Genomic DNA, 21,750 nt, shown 5'->3' with positions numbered 1-21,750 from the left:
CTTTTCGTGAGGAGTGTGTCATACAACACAGAGCATTGGCTTTGATGTTCCCCTCCTAAGGGAAGCGGGAAGCTATCGGAGAAATGGCAGGGTCTAGACACCAGGTCCAAATTCCTATAGCCAGCCGACAAAGAGACAGCAATCTCGTTCCCCCTGTTTGTTCAGGTAGAACATCATAGTGGTGTTGTCATTATAGATCAACATCCGGTGTCCACCCAGTTTGGGCACAAATAATTGTATGCCTAGACAAATGCCTTAAATTACAGGTAATATATGTGCTTGTCCCAGTCTTACTAGTTCTATAAATCGTGTAAGTGGTCTAGGACTTTCTAGCCCTCTAGAGATGCGTCCTTAGCAGACACTCTGGATTTTAGAAGGGGCACGAATAGGACCCCTGAATTGAGTTTCTCCTCGACATCTACCATTGCAGATCTGGGTGTACCGTTTTAATAAAGTTACTCAACGTAGTGACTACCTTACTTCTATTTCATAGTCCCCTTTCCTCCATACTTTCGGGACATTCCGTCCTGTGGGACGGGACCGGAGCAGTTTTGTAAAAAAGCATCAAATTGAAAATGTGTCCTATTTCTCTTTTTATGCGGGGTACCACACGCGCCCGTAACCCCGCCCTCCTTAGCTCCGCCCCGCGCATCGCCCTTCAGTCCTTTTATATCGCCAGGTCTGAGGCCATTTAAGCAATAATAGAGGATACTTATTAGAGGGGACAGCGGGCGGGCGTATGGAGGAAAGGGGACTATGGACAAGGAGTAAGGTAGTCACTACGGTGAGTAACTTTATTATACGCCTACTTCCCGTTCCCTTTCCTCCATACTTTTGGGAGATTACCAAGCACTCCTTACAGGATAACGAGTGGATGGAACTCTGTTGCTGAAAGAGGTTTTTAAGAACAGCCTGTCCGAACTGAGCCTTAGCCCTGGAGCTCAGGTCTAAGCAGTAATGTTTCACGAAAGCCGATGGGGAAGCTCACATGGCTGCCTTGGCAATGGTTTCCCAGAGAACGTATTTTTGGAAGGCGCACCACATAGGCATGAATTCCCTTTCGAAGGTTGAAGGCCCTGAACGGTATAAGCCTCCGCAAATACAGGAAGCCATCCACCAGGAGATAGCTGCTTTCGGGACGGCTTTCCTTTTGGATCACCGAAGGTCACCAAGAGCTGGGAAGAGCTCTGAAGATTAGATGTTCTGAAAAATACACAATTGAGAAAAACCAGCAACCCCACTCTATGTCCAACCAGGTCTGGCATGGTGATCTACAGAATTATTGTGATAATGGCTTTCACCTTCAAATTTACTAAGCCACGTTCATACAAGACATATCTCATACTTTGTGCAAAGGAAAAGGAACCATCCCACTCAATTAATACACACTAACGACATAGCAATTCTTCAATAAGTCCACGTCAATATATTAAGTGTTAAGACCAATTTAGAAAAATTAAAAGAGAGAGAACGAATCAACAAAGCAAACATTAATCGTGGTACATCACCATATTCTTCTCGCTCACTTCTTAAAAAACAGTATGCTTTATATGGGGTTCGGCGCCTTAATAAAAACCACTATGTACACTTCTGCAGTTTACAGATACAAGACTATATTATTTAGCTAGTTTATTGTCAAGTGTCGACATGTTTCGGCGATTTTTGGAGATGAAACACTATCCGTAGTGTCTCTACAACCAATACCTTTTACGGCCTTCTTCAGGACAGACAATTTCTTTTCAGATGGTAGACACCTCTTTTCAAATCCCCCGTAGCAGGATAAGCACAATCTAAAAACAAACATATATACATTTATCACATTGTAAAACAATGGTTCCATTCCAAACACACAACTATTTCTTTATTCTTTGTCTTGGTTATTTCAATGCATCGCATTTTCATAATATCTTTCAATTACTTCACAGTTTTTTCACAATAATATTGTATCCATAAATCACATTAGCCTTTACTTACATCCTGGTTGGACCTGGGCTTTGTGCTAGGTAAAACCTAGCCGTGGCAGGGCTTAATTCCTACTCCCGAGTATTCACGGATCAACTCTGTTTTTGTTTCGATAATTCCAGACTGTATGGGAAACCTATTTTGCATAAGGAAACCCAATATTCATTTAGTTCATATTCATTTAGTTCATATTAATACAGAACAGGACACCATCAAATTACTCCTAGTGTGCTATTTCTACCTCTATTTATTGTCTGAACAACCCATAGTGTATATACCATACTTTCTATATATTACACCCTAGGTTAGTCAGTCTCCTGTGTTAAGTGATTTTGTTCAGTACTTTTGTCAAATCATTTTATTTTTGATCTTATTTTTATCTTTATCACATTCGTTTGCCACTGATCGAGCATATTCGAAAAATGAGGCCCATCAGACTAAATGAACATCCGTGGTAAATCATTAACTTACTTGATTTCCACTGGATATATGCCTTCACAACAGACACACAAAAGAGTCTGTTCTATTCGGTGCAGGGACAAAACTCCAAAGCACTACGAAGCTCCACAGCTTAGAAAAGCCGTCAGTGAACATAAATCAATGCGTCTCACTCGATTACCTATGGAGACACAACAAAGACAGGCACGCAAGTTTGGTCAAACTTATCTCCATAATCTCCAAACACACTGGCCCTCATTACGACCCTGGCGGAATTCGGAAAACGATGGCGGAAATGCAATACCGCCATCGAATAGCGCTCGGTGCGACTATGACCCGTCACCGCAAAGTACGATGCCATTAGCGACACCGTAGTGAACGCCAACGCTAACTGCACCAAGCACGCGCGCGCGCGCCATGCCAAACCGTAAACACCACCATGGCGCAACGGTACGCCAATTCCGACCCCAGCGGACATGTACCTAACGCCATCAAGCATGGCGGAATGCACCATTCCGCCATGGTGAGAAGTACGGCATCGCGAATCAACCGTAAACGGCCCCACTGACTGCCCGTACACCGCTCCCTGCCCACAAAGTACAACTCCCCGTAGGTGCAACGAAGCCACAATGCAACCAGTGAAATGCACAAGTCACCCATGCATGCCAACGAACAAATGAACCTCAAGAGGGGCCAATGGGAGCTGCAGGGCACAGATGGCACGAATACAGAAGCCATCCCAATGGACATGACCACAGTCCCCCACCAAGAAACGCACGCAAACACAGGCACCTGTGACCAGCAACATTCAGAAAATCACAACATTCCACCAGTCCACCTGGCTGACCGGCATCTGTCACACAAAACCCAATCCCCCGCCCCTGAGCATGACAACATTCAAACTGTCATATTGGCAGCCCCCATCCCTGACCTCACGGGCTTCGTAGGCAAACGCGCCCAGTACAGGACCACGCAACAAAACTCCGAAGCTGGAACCCAATGCAGATCCCCTCACAATACATCGCTCCCCAAATAGGAATATGCCACATCACTTGCAAAGAAGAACGCTACACGGCCCATATCAGAATAGAATTTTAATGCACATCAATATCACCAAGCCCATACAGCCATCAGGCCATGAACTCCAAAACACATTTCACCATTGTGGGCTGCATCCGCAAGAAATGACCAGCCACTACTTGTGTGACGCCCTGTTCCCTCATGGTACACAGAGCCACATTCACGTACGAAAAGGCAACATGGAAGCGCACAGAACCGCAGGGCCGTCCCAATGGGGAGGCACTAGTCCAGCTGAAAGGCCGAAATGTTGCTCCGAGCCACCAGTACTGCGTAAGGGCATGTGGCCCATTGGCGATCGTCCCATAAGATCGTAATGCTGCTCCACTGATTAACACGAAGCAGCAGGTGTCGGGAGTAAAACCCATCTGCAGGAGTGGCATACAGATGGCAGTGGCAAAAGGGGATGAGATACCTGTCAACCAAAAGAAAAGAAACAGAATAGAATGGCCATCAGAACTACATTCGAACAACTCACTTCAATGATCACACTAGATCCACAGCCATATGCATGCAAGCCCACTCCAAAGGATCATCACCACCCCAAAACCACTTGCGAATCATAACTATCTATATCGAGGTGAAAACACCATCACAAACGAGTGTACCTGTGCATGCGTCTGTGAAAACAGAATCCTTCAGATGGGATTGGTAACGTGCATGGACACAAGTGTCTGAAGGCGCGTCGAGACAGGGAGGGCTCAACAAGGCCAGATAGACGATGGTCCCACTATGGCAGCCCTGCATCACATAGGGCCGGGGGGACGGACAGATCCCAAGAAGCCCTGTACATGGCAAACTCTGTATCAAATCACCTGCCCATGCATCCATTCATCATTCCCTCATCCCGTAATGAAAACGCCTGAATATTTACTCACATAACATTAGAAATATCCATTGAGTCTGTGCGTTATGCAGCCTGCAAAATCCACAGTGCCGCAGCACGTAATTCCAGTCTAGTGAAGTAACATGTATTTGGGAACGTCCTGCCTTATCGTCCACTACGCAATTGCGCATCCCATACTATTCATATCAATCATAGCATTCTCGCCATGGCCCCTGTCCCAAGGACATTGAACAATAGAACGTTATATTTGCAGTCAGACCTGTGGGCATTTCCTCGCCGCTAGCTGAAAACCGAAAGCGCCGCCCTTCGAATTCCTCATTTGCAACATCACGTCGAAGAGGCATCTGTGGCCGTTTGAAAACACTAATTAATCCATCGAGTGCGGCTGTGTGTGAAAATGGCAACTGCCTTCACCCACGAATGGGACGCCCCGCCCGTCGTTGCAACTCGGTACAGTGATGAATGAGGGCCCACCGTTACTCGAGTACTACGTTCCACTGACCCTTCACAACTCTGTTCGCGACTGCACAGATAGTATGTGAAACAATGGGACCACAGCAGAATGAACATATCAACCAATGTAACACGGCCATCGGGTACAAATACAAGATTGCAATAGCAACATGCCATTCCACGAATTGCAGCGTTGTGCGCGGGACATGCTCGGCCAAAGGGGAGAGCAGTTTGCACAGGTGGAATGAATCACCACAGGTGGAGGCCATTCAGCCTGGAAACACATAAATTGCACAGCCAGTCTCCTCCCACAACCACACCGAAATGCTACCGGCAGGACTCGCGATGTTGGCCCTGGGGGACATGATAGCACTGCAAGTACTCCAACTCCAGGAAGAAGACGAACACCAACTACAACCGGCCGCACGGAGGAGACGCAGGAGGAGGAGGAGGCCAAGGCAGGGCCAGCAAGGGCCGCCAGCACAGCCACTACCACCACGCAGGCAGCCCGCAATCCCACGCCTCCGAGCACATCCGTTCAACCTCACTGATGAGCAGATCCACACCCTCTACCGTCTGGACCGGGACACCATAACCGCCATTGTGGACATGACACAGGCTGACCTTGTCAGCATGATAGATAGCCCAACCGCCATCCCACCCCTACTGAAGGTGGTGTCTGTACTCCTACCAGCACACAGTCGGACAGTTGCATGGCATTTCTCAGCCACTGTTCTCACGGACACTATTGCAAGTGCTCGATGCCCTCCTGAAGCACGCAAACGACTACATCTCCCTACCACGCTCGGAGCTGGAAATTACCAACACAAAAGTGGGATTCCATGCACTTGCCGGCATACCGGGTTGCATTGGTGCCATCGACTGCACCCATGTGGAATTGGTCGTCCCACATGCCATGGAGGCCCAGTACCGCAACCGAAAACAATTTAATTCTCTGAATGTACAAATGGTGTGTGACTCCAACAGGATCATTACACATTGTTGTGCCCGATTCCCTGGATCAACCCATGATTCTATGGTCTTGAGGAACTCTACAATACCACGCTACATGGAGTGACACGCAGGGAACAGATCCTGGCTACTCGGTGAGTCTCATTTCATGCATGATGATGTGGGGTATGTGATTCGGCAATGACCTGGCAGGAAGGGGGCGGGGGGGGGTGTGTGTACGTAGCAATGGCATTCCACATCATACGTTTATCGTCCACATACAGGTGATGCTGGATATCCACTGAAGAGATGGCTCCTCACACCAGTCCGGAACCCACGGGACCAGCATGAGGAGGACTACAACCATGCCCACTCACGTACCCGTGTAGTCATTGAACAGGCATTCGGCCTACTGAAGGGTCGTTTCCGCTGCCTCAGCAGGTCTGGCGGGGCACTCCTGTACCGCCATGTGAAGGTTGCAAAGATGGTGATGGCATGTGTCATGCTCCACAACATGTGCGTACATAGAAATGTGCCCATGCCCCCTGACGCAGAACTGCAAGCACCTGAAGATGGTCATGATGAGGGTGGGGATGTGGCAGCACCTCAAGGAGTCTGCGAGGCACCGGAGGCCCGTGACATTCGTCAGCATCTCATTGATGTATGCTTCTAGCACTCACGCCTGGTGGCTGATACATGGACACGGGACTCGTGGCACTGTGTGTGTCTGGGACATGCACAATATGGACTGTACGCCTATGATGGCCTAGTACACAAAGATCAATGTCCACACATCTCATTGGTTGATCGTGCACTTTTTATGGCATATGTGATATCATGTTGTACACCCTATCGACCCGCCACCCAAGTGAGCCCAACACACCCCCTCCACCCTCCCACCTCCCCCCCGAACACCAGTGTCCAAAGATGCTCATCGTCAGTGGGCAGTCGCTATTGCAAGCCCCCTCTGCGGGTATCAGGGGCACCCCTGCCTGTGGAGCGCAGGTTCCTCCCAGATCTACGTTGGGGGCTGCCCTGGACGGAACTTGCAACGGATGATGTCTCTGCCTGCTCACGTCCATGCATGTCCCTAAGGGTTTGCGAGAGCTCAGTGAGCACACGGCGCACTGCGGCAAGTTCACCACATACGTCTTTGGACGTCGCATGCAGTTCCCCCCTCAGGCTCTCGGTGCTTCTCTCCATTTGGACTCTCAGGCTCTCGGTGCTACTCTCCATTTGTGCCCTTAGTGTCTCTGTACCTCTCTCCATTTCTGCCCTAAGTGTCTCAGTTGATGTTTCTATGTCTGCCTTAGTGCCCCCACATTCATCGGCATGGTCCTTGAGGAGCGTGGCCAGTTGCTGCTGTTGCACTATTAACTGGTCGAGGGACTGTTGCCTCTGCTGGGCCATGGCCATTTGCGGGGGTGTCACAGAGGGGCTGTTGTCCTCATGTTGCCTTGCCACAGGGCTTGTGGGGGATGGCCAGTCGTCGTCTTGTGGGTGCCCCTGCGTGGTATCCTCATGTAGTACGGGATGGAACAGACAGGGGGATTGGGACAGGTCATAGATGGATCTGACTTCGACATCCCCGTCTTCTGTGTCGGAGCATGCTGCCATCAATGGGGTGTCACCTATGGTGCTGCTGCCACCGGAGGCAGTGCCTTCTGTGGCATCCGTTGGGGGGACCTGTGGTGGTGGTGTTGTGGGCATGCTGGCTGCTGGGGTGCCTGTTGATGTTCCCTCCTCTGTGCTGCCACCTGATTTGTGCTGCTGCCGTGTCTTGATGCGTGCAGCTGAGGTGGAGGGTCTTTGGCCGTTGGTCTTGGCCCTCTTTGCAGGTGTGCTGGTAGGGGTGTCCTGCAGCTCGTCGTTTGGATCGGACCCTGTGGTGGAGTAAAGGAGGGCGAGGGTTATTGGTGGGTCTGTGGGAATTGGAATGGCATTGTATCACATGCATTGGGGTGGTACCTGAGGGTGATTTGGGTCGGGGCCTTGGAGGTGCTTCCATTTGTGTGTGGAGTGAGGGTGCAGTTGTTTGGCAGCCTGCAGTTAGGGTGTGCCTGCTGCACGTGTAGTGCGTGTTTTAGGGGTTTTTAATTATTTATGTATTTATTGTGGGTTTTAACGTGCGCTATCAGGACGATGTGTGTGGACGTTCTCCTGGACATGTGTTTCTGTTGCACTATGGGGACACATGGTGCTTCACATGGATGGACTTTGTGGTTTTGGCATTGTTTCATTAGGCCCACCTACCTGATTCTTCGGATGTCTGCACTCCTTTCTCCATCCCTCCGACTCCCTCTATGCTCTCCATTCCGATGGTGGAGGCACAGATTTCTTCCCAGGGGGTCAGCTTGATGGGTGATTCCGACCCTCCCCCGGTGGCTGTGGCAATGTTGCGGTTGGCAGAGAGTATGCTGCGGACGCGTATCCGCAGGTCGTCCCATCGCTTACGGCATTGCTGTGGGGTGCGGGGTGCGGTCCCCACCGCACTTACCCGCTGTGCCACCAGAGCCCATATGGCCTTCTTGTTTGCGAGTGCCGTCCTGGTCATTTGCGTGGAGAAGACGACGGCAGCATTCTCCTGGAGGGTCTCTGTTAGCACGGTGAGTTCCTCACGGGAGAAGTGGACCTGCCGCTTGCGGTCGCACGCTTTCTTCGCTACTTTTCCCATTTTTCTTGGTTTCGCTAGGGTGGATGACGGGTTGGGTTGTGTCTCAGGGTAGTGATTTTAGTGGTTGTGTGGTTTTAGTGGTTTTATAGGTGTACGGCGGGTTGTTTCCCGTTCCGGGCCCGTGTTTTAACTTCCGTTTCCGTATATTTCCGGTCACCGTACTTTCCGGTAGGCGCACACTGCGGTGTCCGCTGTGATGGGTGGCGGTATTGCACCTAGGGCGCCGTACGGCGGCGGTGTGGGCCGTTTTGGGTTCATTTCCGCCATCGCGGACTTTGCACTTCCGCCATGCCGTGGTGCTCGTGCCCGATGGGTCGGAATGGGCCGCACTTTGCTCCTTCTTGCAATGGCGGAAACGCTATTTACGCTGTGGCGGTCCGGTCAGTCACTTTCCGCCAGGGTCGTAATGAGGGCCACTATGTCTGATGGGCCTCATATTTCGAATATGCTTGATACGTGGCAAACGAATGTGATAAAGATAAAAATAAGATCAAAAATAAAATCATTTGACCAAAGTACTGAACAAAATCACTTATCACAGGAGACTGACTAACCTAGGGTGTAATATATAGAAAGTATGGTATATACACTATGGGTTGTTCGGACAATAAATAGAGGTAGAATTAGCACACCAGGAGTAATTTGATGGTGTCCTGTTCTGTATTAATATGAACTAAATGAATATGAACTAAACGAATATTGGGTTACCTTATGCAAAATAGGTTTCCCACACAGTCTGGAATTATCGAAAAAAAAACAGAGTTGATCCGTGAATATTCGGGAGTAGGAATTAAGCCCTGCCACGACTAGGTTTTACCTAGCACAAAGCTCAGGTCCAACCAGTATGTAAGTAAAGGCTAATGTGATTTATGGATACAATATTATTGTGAAAAAAACTGTGAAGTAATTGAAAGATATTATGAAAATGCGATGCATTGAAATAACCAAGACAAAGAATAAAGAAATAGTTGTGTGTTTGGAATGGAACCATTGTTTTACAATTTGATAAATGTATATATGTTTGTTTTTAGATTGTGCTTATCCTGCTACGGGGGATTTGAAAAGAGGTGTCTACCATCTGAAAAGAAATTGTCTGTCCTGAAGAAGGCCGTAAAAAGTATTGGCTGTAGAGACACTAGGGATAGTGTTTCATCTCCAAAAATGGCCGAAACTTATCGACACTTGACAATAGACTAGCTAAATAATATAGTCTTGTATCTGTAAACTGCTGAAGTGTACATAGTGGTTTTTATTAAGGCGATGAACCCCGTATAAAGCATACTGTTTTTTAAGAAGTGAGCTGGAAGGATATGGTGATGTACCAAGATTAATGTTTGCTTTGTTGATTCGTTCTCTTTTTTAATTTTTCTAAATTGGTCTTAACATTTAATAAATTGACGTGGACTTATTGAAGAATTGCTATGTCGTTAGTGTGTATTAATTGAGAGGGATGGTTCCTTTTCCTTTGCACAAAGTATGAGATATGTCTTGTATGAACGTGGCTTACTAAATTTGAAGGTGAAAGCCATTATCACAATAATTCTGTAGATCACCATGCCAGACCTGGTTGGACATAGAGTGGGGTAGCCAGTTTTTCTCAATTTTGTATTTTTCTGTTAGTGTGTCTCCCGTTCCCAGATACTGGCCCCCGAAAACAAAAATTGAGGGAGACTACCTCTGTAGAGATAACTGATTAGATGTTCTGTCCAAATAAAACTTAAGAGCTCGCCTTACATCGAAATTATGCAGAACCCTCTCGGCATCTGAGGCTGGTTCTGGGAAGAAAACTGGCAAGGAAATAGACTGGTTCAGACGAAATCGGATACCACCTTTGGAAGGAAGGAAGGATTGGTCCGAAGGAAAACATTATCCTTGTGAAAGGTGAGGAATGGATGTTCTACCAACAAGGCCTGAAGCTTGCTCACATGCCTTGCCGAATTCACCAAAATTAGAAAAGCCATTTTCCATTAAAGGAATTTCAAATCTGCCGTAGCCATGGGCTCGAAGGGTTTATGGCATAAAGCAGTAAGGACCACATTCAGATCCCCCTTAGGATGCGGGTTGCGCATATGTGGATACAGATGCAACAAACCTGCAAAGTGCCTTTTAATGACAGGGTTTGTCAAAGAAAAAGAGCAAGAGTCTGTGGACAGGTAGGCGGCACTAGCTGACAAATAAGTCCTGCAAGACAAAACATGCATGTCTGAAGCTGCAAGATGAGAAATGAAGGACAGCACTGTGTCGATGGCAGCTTCTCTGGGGTCCAGCTTTTTTGCTAAACACCAGTCCGCCGAGACCTGGTGGAAGGTTTTCTAGCCGCTTGGATAATATGCATATTATCCGCGGACAAATTGAAGCTTTCTAAAGATTTGAACTGCTGATCGCTCTGGTGAAGCAGGTTGGGAATCAGCGGAAGCCTGATCGGTGAGCAGACTGACAGATGCTGAAGCTCCGAAAACCAGAATCTGGCTGGCCACCACGGGGCTATGAACAGGAGAGTGCAATTCGATGTGTTCCTGAGCTTGCATAGCACCCAGTGAATCAGAGGAAGAGGCGGGAAGGCGTAGGCCCTCATGTTGTGCCACAGAATCTCGAGAGCATCACCCAGGGAAGAAGCTCCGAGTCAGTTTCTGGAAGCATAAAGAGGAAGTTTCCTGTTCGATGACGTCGCAAAGAGGTCCACTTCTGGAGTGCCCCAATGGCGAAAAAGGTCGGAGAGGATCTCTGTCTTCAGCTCCCACTTGTAGTTGACTACCGCTCGCCGGCTGAGAGAGTCTGACGTTACATTCAGCTGGCCCGGATTGTGTACCGCCAACAGCCCAACACTGTGCTGAATGGCCCATTCCCAAATCTGAATGACTAGATCTACAAGGAGAGGTGACCTGGAACCCCCCTGCTTGTTGATGTAAAACATGGATACCGCATTGTACGTGCGGATGCAGACCACCTTGTTCACAATCCCTGGCTTGAAAGCTTTGAGTGCCAGGAAAATCACCAGGAGCTCCAGATAATTTATGTGAAATTGTCTGTCCTGAGGCGACCACAGGTCGAAAACCTGAAGATGATCCATCGTCACGCCCCATCCGATCAGGGAGGAGTCTGTTGTAATGGTCACCTGAGGGGAGGGCTCGTGAAAGGGCGCACCCACCGACAGATTGCAGGAAGAAGAGCACCATAGGAGATCTGTCATCATGCAGGGTGGGACCGGAACCATCTTGGTGTCCGGGTCCACTGCCTGAAGCCAGGAGTTTTGAAGAGCCAACTGCGTAAGTCGCAACTTGAGACATGCGAGGGGAAGCGCAAGCAAACACAAGGCCATGAGGCCCAGAAGTCTCTGGAACCACCAGGCAGACATACTTTCCAACTGAATGAAGACTTGACACGTGGTTAACAGATCCGCCATCCTGTTCACCGTCAAGTACACTCTGCAGTCGATCGCGTTCCAACAGAAACCCATGAATATCAGGTCCTGAGAAATCGTCATGGAGGATTTGCGCCAGTTCACCAACAGCCCAAGAATGAACAGGAGCTGAAGGAGAGACTGAAGATTGCTCGAGGCTTTCACCGGACATGGACTGCGTTGAAGCCAGTCGTCCAGATATAGATACACATAAATACCCTGTAGCCTTGAAAAAGCCGCAATGACTGACATCATCTTCATGAAGACCAAAAGGGAACACTCGAAACTGGTAGTACTCCTCTCCCAGGGAGAACCGCAGATATTTCCGATGCAGGCTCCAAATCAGGATATGCATATAAGCATCCTGAAGGTCCACAACGCTGAGCCAGTCGCCCTTCTGAAGAGAGGACTTTATTTGGCAGGGCGTAATCATCTTGAATTTCTCTTGGGGAAGAGAAAGGTTGAACCGGGAAAGGTCTAGAATGGTGCGCAAGCCAGCCTGGTTGGGTTTTGGCACTGTAAACAGATGAGAGTAGAATCCCTCCCCTCGTTCCACTAGGGGAACGGGTTCTATAGCCCTGAGATCTAGAAGCTTCTGGACCTCGGCTCTGAGGGAGGGCGTCCCAGACTGCTGAAAGGGAGGATTGAAGGGGGATTAGAGGGAGGAGCAAGCGGAAGCCCGCCCGAGCGATGGACAAAACCCACCGGTCATCGGTGATGGTTTGCCACGCCTCCAGATGAGATGAGATTCATCCTCCCACTGGAGTCTTGTGCGAGCGCCAAAAAATATAATTTTGCAGACTTTTCGGCGGAGAGACTACCTGTGCCTGAAGTGGAGGCTGAGGACTGAGAGAAAAACCGACCCCGTTGCTGTCTCCGGCGGGAGTCACCCGGGGGAGGATCGGTCCTGCGCAACCTGCAATCTTGAAACCCTCTAAAGCCTGAAGAGGAATGAGATAGCAACCCAGATCTCTGACCTTTGACTAGGGCCTTCACAAGCGGTGACAGAGACTTGTCAGTTTGCGTGTTCGCTTTAGTCTTGATGAGCTCGTCATCCATTGAAGAATGAAACAACTCTTTGCCATCAAAAGGCAGGTCCAGAACTTTATCTTGGACCTCCTTCGAAAACTTTGTTGCATGAAGTCAAGCCTGACGAGAGGTGTCCACCCCCGTCATGAGACCACGAGCGGACGTGTCAACATGGTGCGCAGCAGCCTCTAGCATATCCTGCGCCAACACCCTAGCGTCTGACAAACCGCCTTTATTATTATAATTTTTTTTTAATAATTTTTTTTAACTTTCTTTATTGTTTAACCATTACAAGGCAAATGCAGATAACCCGCCCCCCTTCTGCCTCCCCCCACCCCCTGGACGACTCACACAATATCACATCAGAAAAAAAAAAAAGTTGCCAACATCAATTAGTTATTGCACTTTGAGCTTGCAGATATCTCGAGTTGATCGTACGGGAACACAGACTACCATGTTGCCTTAGGGCCGGCCCGCGTGCAGAGACTGCAGATTGTCCATCAACGATCTGGGGCAGATCCTGGAGATTGCGACCTCTGGTCAATGTCTAGCAAGTATTGCATAAAAGGAGGCCAATAGTCGAATGGGCAGCTTGAGGCTGGTAGCGTTGTAGCATATCTGGTTTCTCTATGCTCACATAGCCTCAGAGCGTCTAGCCATCTCAAAAATGTGGGGGGTCTGGGTTCTCGCCACCCGATACCTAGCTACTGCAGTGGCCATTCCCAGCAATTTCTTCTCAGTATGAGTCCCCCCTTCAATTAGGGCCAGCAGCCATGTTTCGGGTTTATAGTCTCTGGCAGGGGGTAACATTTCGGCCATCGCCTCTCCTATAGCGGACCAGTAAGACTTGATGCGGGGGCAGCTACATGCCACGTGATAGAAATCAGCTGCCTCAATGCCACATCTCTCGCAATTGGAGGAGCTCTCAGGGAAGAATGTGTGCAGGGAAAATGGGGAATGGTAGAGTTGGTGAACAAATTTAAAATGAATTAATCTGTATCGACAGTTTATAGATATGTATAGATATGTACCGTGTTTGCATACAGATACATTTCCATTGACCCTCGCTTAAGTCTGTGCCCAAGGTGCCTTCCCATTTAATTTTGTAGGAGTTATTTCTCACCCCTATCCCTGATCTGATCAGCCTATAAATGGTGGATACCAATTTCCCAGGTGAGGCGGGACTAACTACGTAGGATTGTGGACAAACCGCCTTTAAAGTCTTCTAGCCTGTGAACAGGAATGAACTCCTGGAAGTCAGACAAATTTCTCCACAGTTTCATATTCGCTGCCGCCAGGATAAGCTCGGCATTGGCCTGACGCAATTGCAGTGCCAAATTGGCAAAAATCTTCTTGCCCAAAGAATCAAGCAATTTGTCCTCCTTGGACAGAACTTGAGCCACAGCTGCGGAAGTCGCATAGGCCGGCTTGGATTGCAGAGTGGCGGGCGCTACCACTCTCGAGGACGGGAGCGGGCATGACGCCAAGGCTACTTCCTTGGAGGTGTGACGCCTGTAACGGGCGTCAATACTTTTATTTATGTGCAGCCCGTTGTGGGGTTTATCCCAGTCCTTGCGGGCCTCGGCCAGGACGTCCCTCTGAAGGAACAGGCTGGTGCACTCCTGTGGAGACAAAGTTAGTGCCCCCGAAAGCACCCCTTCCTGTGAAGCTGGTGCCTCAGGCACTGGTATGTCAAGGAGTGACATCATGTCCAGTACCCGGTCGTGAAATGCTTGAACTGAGCTGGTCCTCACTGTCCTGATCTGCCATTAGGCCTGCGAGGCACCTCAGGGAAACCCCTGGTAGCAGAGCTTTGAAAGCCCCTCCCAGACCTGGCAGACCCCGGAAAGGTGTCCCCCGGCCGGGGTGCCCTATATTACCGGGCGTCTCTTCTTTCCGTCGATGGAGAGTTGGAAATGCAGCAGAGGAACCTTCTGGACGATCTCCTCCCACCGACAAAGACAACGTCGAAGTGCCCGGACCGAAAGGGAGTCGGAGAAGAAACACGAGTCCCAACGGTGATCCGGTCCCAGACACTCCAAGCAGAGAGAATGGGGATCCGCCCTAGCGAAGCGACGCTCGCAAGTGGTGCAAGTGGCAAATCCCAGACGCTCCAGCATAGACGGAGGACTACGCGACCGCAGAACCGGAGCAGGAGAGAAGGACAACGGGAAGGAAAAAGGCTTCCCGGTGATGCTAGTGCATCCAGCCCCGACCGCGCGGAGAAAAGGATTGAAGGGCAATGCGCAAGGCGGAGCTAAGGAGGGTGGGGTTACGGCCGCGTGCTGTACCCCACATAAAAAGAGAAGAAGTACACATTTTCAATTTGATGCTTTTTTACAAAAGTGCTCCTGTCCCGTCCCAAAGGACGGAATGTCCCAAAAGTATGGAAGAAAGGGGACGGGAGTAGGAGTATTGGAATTCATATTTCTTCTGACTGCATCTGTGTTTCTTGGCACCATTCTAAAGTGAGTTGCCATTTTAACCTCTGCATGTGAAGTCTGGCATAAGAAATCACTAGAATCCATGACTCCATCAGTCCCAGGAGCCGCTGGAATCTGAGCGCAGGTAATGTCTCGTTCCTCAGGAATTCTTGGCATAGTCTTTTCAGGTTGTCCAATCTTTCTGAGGGTGGATAAACCCTCCCTTTTACACAGTCCGATTAGACTAAATTGAAGTCTCTGTGTAGGTGTTAAAATGGATTTTTCCACACTGCATGTGAGGCCCAAAGCAAACGCCTCTTGAACAAACTAGCAAGACACAATCCCGCACCTGTGAGGGTCTTGATCGGCCAGTCTTCCTAATATGGGTGGATGTGAAGACCCTCAGGGCAGAGTTCAGCCTGAAAGGAAGAACTCTATCACCAATAGAGTACAAGAGTCTATGGTTACCACCCTCCAAGATAACTGGTGGAGGCTTATTCTTCCACCGACAGGAGTGGTATGTTGCTAGGCGGTGTCCAGTTAAAGTTACGAAATCAAAAGGCCACTGGATTATCAAACTTTAGATTTGCCCGGCTGTGCCGGTGGAGAGCATAGGCAGCTCTTTCCTGTTCTTTTTTGCAGGGCTCCTGTAATCTGTCCCCACCTGTCTCGGCTCTGGTTGAGGGCCAGAAATCCTCTGAATCTGAGTGTGCTTTTTCCTTTGCAAGTTTGTCATCTGATGGCTGGAACAGATTTATGCCATTGAAAGGGCAATGCTCTGACCTTCTCTTGCACATCTGAGAGTAGTTTTGTGCTTTTTAGTCATCCGCCTCTTCTAAGGTCTTCTCCAAAGCACATACCCTGCATGCGCGTGTCAACATGGCCTGCAGCTGCCTCTAAAATATCGCAGGCCACCATTTTCGTATTTTCCTAGCCCTGCCAGGAATTTTACTTTTCATTCGTCTATCAGCGTTTCTTGCCGCAAGCCACGAATATAGCGGCCGCATTGGACAGTCGTAAATGAAGGGCACTGTTAAACTACACTTTTTTGTCCCCTTTTTTCTTTCCCTTATGGTGTCAAGATGGGTGTTGATGATTAACTTAATGCTGCCTTTGCCTGGCTAAAATCACAGAGACAACTGCTGAATGCGCTGGTGGACTAGCGGGTAGGCAAACAGGGCTTACAAAATCTACTAGCCCACTAGCATTGTCGAGGAGATTTTATGAATTTGCCCATTGATTGACTTTTGCATTTGTGTGCTGCTGCTGCCACCCTGCAACATGGGGTAGGCGCCATGTATTTGCCCATTGATTCACTTTCGCATTTGTGTGCTGCTGCCGCCCTGCAACATGGGGCAGGCACCATGTATTTGCCCACTGATTGACTTTGCATTTCATTTGTGTACTGTTGCCGTAACATGGGGTTGGCACCATGTATTTGCCCACTGATTGACTTTCAGTAAGGCACCGGCACCGGTAATACCGTTCCGCCGAATTACGAGTTCTGCTAGCGGGTGCCTGACAACCCGCCAGGTCTTACCTGGCAGGTTGTGCGGCACCCATGAGCAGAACTCATGATTGCACCGGCACCGTTATCAACGGTGCCGGTGCAACCATGCTCCCCACCCCCATTCTGCCCTATGGGGCAGAATGGGCATCGGGAGCCCGGCAATACCGCCACCCGTGAATGGGCAATTACCGACCCATTCAACTCGTAATGGGCCGGTTATTACCCAATCGCAGGTGGCGGTGCCGGTAGCGAGTATGGCGGTAGCTGTGCCTGTCATACAGGCACGGCTACCGCCATGCTCGTAATGAGGCCCAGTGTATTCTACAGTTGAGTGGACTAGAGGTAATTGTTATGGCTAATTGTCTACTTTCCGGTAGGTCCGAAAACAGTCTTTTCGAGGAAGTGATAAGAATATAAGCTGTCTGCTAACTGGACACAAGTGAGAGGTGGAATGAGGAATTGTGGTTTCAATTCTTATATCTGGTTTCTCTCACAAATTGCCTCGAGTCACTCTATGAGAAGCACCTAGACTGGTTTGTAAAATGAATGCAACATAACTACATTTCCACATCTTGTCTTGTCAAATGGTAAAATTTACTTATGATTATGAAATATATGCAAGTGGTACAGGCACATCTTATAACATTTTGAATAAAAAGTACTCAACCCTCTTCTCCTGGTTACAGCTCTGCTGTTAGCAGGGGGCAAAATGGAAATAAGGCAAGTTGCGTTCTCCAGCCGATGTACCTCAAATCCCTTAGGCTGGAACACCATTAAAATATGACAATGGGCCTCATTACGAGTTTGGAGGTAGCCATGCCGTTTTTAGCGGCATGGCTACCCCCAAACTCGGGTCCGGGTCCTGCAAAAGGGGATTTACCGGGCCATTCCGACCTTGGGGTGCCCGGTAATTGCCTTTCGCGTGACCTGGACCCGGTACGTTCCCATTCCCATTTGTGTCCCCATAGGGTTCAATGGGAATGGGGAAGATGATAACAATGGGCCCATTAAAGACGGGCCCATTGTTAGCATCCTGTTCTGCTAGCGGGTCCCGCTCTGCACATCTTGCCTGGCCAGGCGTACAGAGAGGGACCCACTGCAGAACTCATATTGTGGCGGCCCGGTATGAATGGTGCCGGTCCCTTACCACCACCGTTCATTATGTGGCCGCCGCACTTGTAATGAGGCCTGATATCACAAGTGAAATTTGTTAGCTCTGCCTGGGCATAAACACCTCAGCAGAGTAAAGACAGTTGGAGAAGGTTCTTGGAATATTTGGCTCTGCATTCTCATAATGGAGTAATGGATCATGGCAACCCTGAACATTCATGATCATCCAACACAATATTACCTTTGTTGGTGTGGTTTAGGCTTTGGGTCTTGCAAGCTTGCATTTAAGGTAATTTAAAATGTTTGTTAACTCGGTAGAGTTGCTTGGACTACACAATACATAGGAACATTTTGAGATTGGTGGGTATAGATATAGATGTCCTGCTGCCGTTTGAAGTACTGTTTCACAGTAAAAGTCCTGCCTTGTATTCAAAATATAAATAATTAAAACATTACTTATAAGCATCACAGTTATGCATTGCGTGACATACCTTGCAGTTGGTTCTCCTGGTAGAACTGAACGTACAGCAAAATGTCATCAAAGACACATGATAAACCCAGCAGGGATGCCATTTGTCTGCTTAGCACTGAACAGTTTATGTAAAGATGGTTGAATGGATATCTTTAGGGGACACCTTTACAGCTGTGAAACACTGTGTACCTTTGGCACACAGTTTTTGTTCTCACCCTTCTATGGCTTTGGGTATCCTTTCAAAGGTTCCATGATGCACTTGCGCATTCAGATTTACTCTTTGCCATTTTAACTTCTCTATGATTTATTTCATGCTTGCTCCTTTTGTGCGGCAGCAGACCTCTGAAAAGTGGGGTCGCGGAGCGATATTAGTGCTTGCTTCTACACATAATTTTAGTGGCACCTGTGGGAACTCTGTGCTTGACTTAAGCACAGGCATGCGTTTGATATTTTAAACCTCGACTTTTGTGAAGGGAAACCCCTCATTTTTGCAACGGTTTAAACAATGCATGTTGTGTATTTGAATATAAAATAGATTGCTTAACACAGTGTATGCATGTATTGATTAAAAAGAGCAAAGATAATGTGAAGTGGCACCAATAAAACCAATGAGGTTTTGGCTGTTTTGGATATGAGAGTTGTATGACTGAATCACTAAATACCTAAAGCATACTGGGTATGGTACGCGTTTCTTTTTTATTTTATTTTTTTAAACTAAAGTCACCATAACAATAAAGCTTTTGTAAATATCAAATACAAGTTTGGCCATCAACAACTTTAGCTGTCAGAGTGGAATGACTGATAACCGCTCAAAATTTCTCAGAGTGTTGTGGATCAGCCAGACTCGGAGAAACAAATTGGTTTATATTTAAAAAATTTTAAAAAGTGGAGAAAAAAACAGCAATAAAATGCAGCTCCTCTGGCAATCTGCCACCCTAGGCCTGGGCCTAGTCGGCCTTGTTGTAAAAACGTCTATGGTTAGGATCCATACCCTTCCATTGTTCCCTGCATGCAAGGGCACAGGTACATTGGTCGGCCGTTCCCGGACAGGAGCGTGCTCGAACTGTTTGGGGTGGACACAGGGTGCTGATCTTTTTTTATGAGCTACTAGGGGCCTCCCCTCCCTCTGTCTGGTGGGCTGAGGGTGCACCAGGCAGGGTGTTATGCCTGTCCCTCTCAGAACTTTGGAGCAAGCCCGGTCAGCCCAGAGGATGTGGGTGGGAAAGGGTCTCCTTTACCCATCCTGTATTCAGCATACCCTCTAGAGTATTCTCTATCCCTCGCAAAGGGTACCCTTGTGAAGATTAAATCACTTGCTTTTAGTCTTGACTCAACAAAGTTTTGCCCTCAACTATGAGGTGCTTGCCGAACACTGTCCCCACCACTTACTTACCTTCAAGTCAGGACAGGTTTAAGTGAACAGCAAAACGTTGGGGGATTCCATAGATGTCTATGGGGGGAAAGTAGCAACAAGAAAATCTTTGCAAACATCTTTTCTGAAAAATTAGAGTGACCAGCAACCAAGCAACATGTAGGTCAGTATTTACCAGGAAGGTAGAACAATGAACGATGACGCAAGGCTTATGAAGAGGAACCCATGCTTGAGGTTCCGGGAGGCTGGGATAAAAGAACCAAGATGCCGGAAGACTTATGACAGGTTATCATTATATCAAGTTACCAACCAAAATAAAACTGGCCAATCCTCACAGCAGGGTTGAACATGTATGCATGCATGTTTTGATTTTACAAAGCACAAACCTAGCAGGGAAATGGAGGGCTTCACAAAGGGGACAGACCATAGGTTTACAGGTGGGGTGCGAGAGTAGTAGAGGAGCTGGAACGGGTAGAAGGAGCAAGGGAGGAGGAGAAGTAGGGTTTAAAATGTAAATGGATTGAAGAGAGTAGGATCTTCAAGTCTTAACTGGAGAGTAGGAGGCAGGGAATTCCATATGAACTCCTACTATATATAATTAATAATAATAATAATTACTACTGGCTATGTCTGTACTTATAAAAGTCGGATACTTATCAAAGTTGATCAACAAAACCTTGTAGACCTTTACCAGGGATGGGTAACAGAAACAGCAAATATCCTCACACCCTTAACCCCAGAGGAATCCCCACAGCTGTGAACTCTGAACGCATACAAACACACCACGACTGACTGACATAAAGCACATGGACATTTGGCACTGCTTGTGCCTTGGATTAAACTCTGAAGTTGCACTCCTTAGCAATGTTCCCTCTAATTATTTTTCCCTGAGTGCAGGAATGGTTAGCTTTCGTGCACACATTATCTTTCATGTGCGCAACTGAATAATGAGGTAAGGCCCTTTGTGAGAGTGCATACTTAGTGAGGTAAGCTCTCCGGAGAGTTTGGAAGGGTATTTCCCCTTCCCAACCACTGCAATTCTGCAAGTGCATTTTACAACAATTATTCCAAACATATATAGGTTAATAAAATGTATAGAGCTAGTAGTAGAGCTCATCAACCAGTCCAAGACTTCAAGATATGCCATAGTACCTGTTAGGCAGAAACCTGTGCATTTCCCTTAGGGACCACTGCAAAAGGCTCAAGACTACAGGTGTTGGCAGTAAACCCAATTGGTAGCAGTCTGTACCACCCAGATTTACCTGGTAGCTGTGGCTGAGCAGCCAGAGCTCTCTCAAGAAGAGTTAGACAGTATATAGAGTATACAAGATAGGTACCAAAATACAGTAGCACAAGCAAACACTGACCAGAGCTTTGGTATCAAGTATATAATTATTTATTTAAAGACCCACTTAGAAACACTCTAGCACTATTATTGTAAGCAAGTTCAAAAACACAGTCACTATTAATATATATACATCCCTTATTCCTTATTAGACAAGTCTTAGTTAACACCACTTATTTCTAGACAGAGGTGAGCGCTTAACTAAAGATGGCACTCCAATACGTTAAGAAAAAGGGAGGGAAAAGGCAGAAATTAGGAACAGCACACAACACAATACTTTAGAAGCACTCAGCAAGGCAGGAAAGTCAAAGTCTACTTGTGAGTAAAAAGTTCAGAGGCCAGGCTCCCTCTTGGAGAGAGTAGAACACCAATGCGCCCAAGATCAGACAGTTTAAAAGGCTTGGAAAGTCTTGCACAGAGTTTAAAAAGGAATCAGTTCAGCTCAGAAAAGTTCAGTTAGCCAGCCTAGGGCCAACCCAAGTGGTAAGATGAGGATTTACGAGACACCCCACACAGACCGTTGCGAGGGAGGCCAGGCGGACACAGTACCTTGAAAGTGGAGAGAATCCTCCAGCGGGGGCAGTTGTTCCTGGCAGTGGATGCAAGTCGCAGCGTCGTCCAGTGGAAGAGAAGATCTCGACGTGGAGGAAAGCTGAAAGTCGTTGCACTGCCAGGGAACAAACCAGC

The 21,750-nt window shown here is 48.0% G+C and overlaps 1 protein-coding gene across 3 annotated transcripts in view; it reads right to left on the bottom strand.

Annotated features, from left to right (window-relative positions):
* The window catches only part of CCDC88B (coiled-coil domain containing 88B), a 1,445,666-nt gene that overhangs the window by 648,467 nt on the left and 775,449 nt on the right, over positions 1–21,750 (bottom strand). The window lies entirely within an intron of this gene.

The sequence above is a fragment of the Ambystoma mexicanum genome, chromosome 2p, assembly GCF_040938575.1.
Source record: "Ambystoma mexicanum isolate Mex_15411 chromosome 2p, UKY_AmexF1_1, whole genome shotgun sequence".
NCBI lineage: Eukaryota > Metazoa > Chordata > Amphibia > Caudata > Ambystomatidae > Ambystoma > Ambystoma mexicanum.
This window is presented reverse-complemented; position numbering and strand designations above follow the sequence as displayed.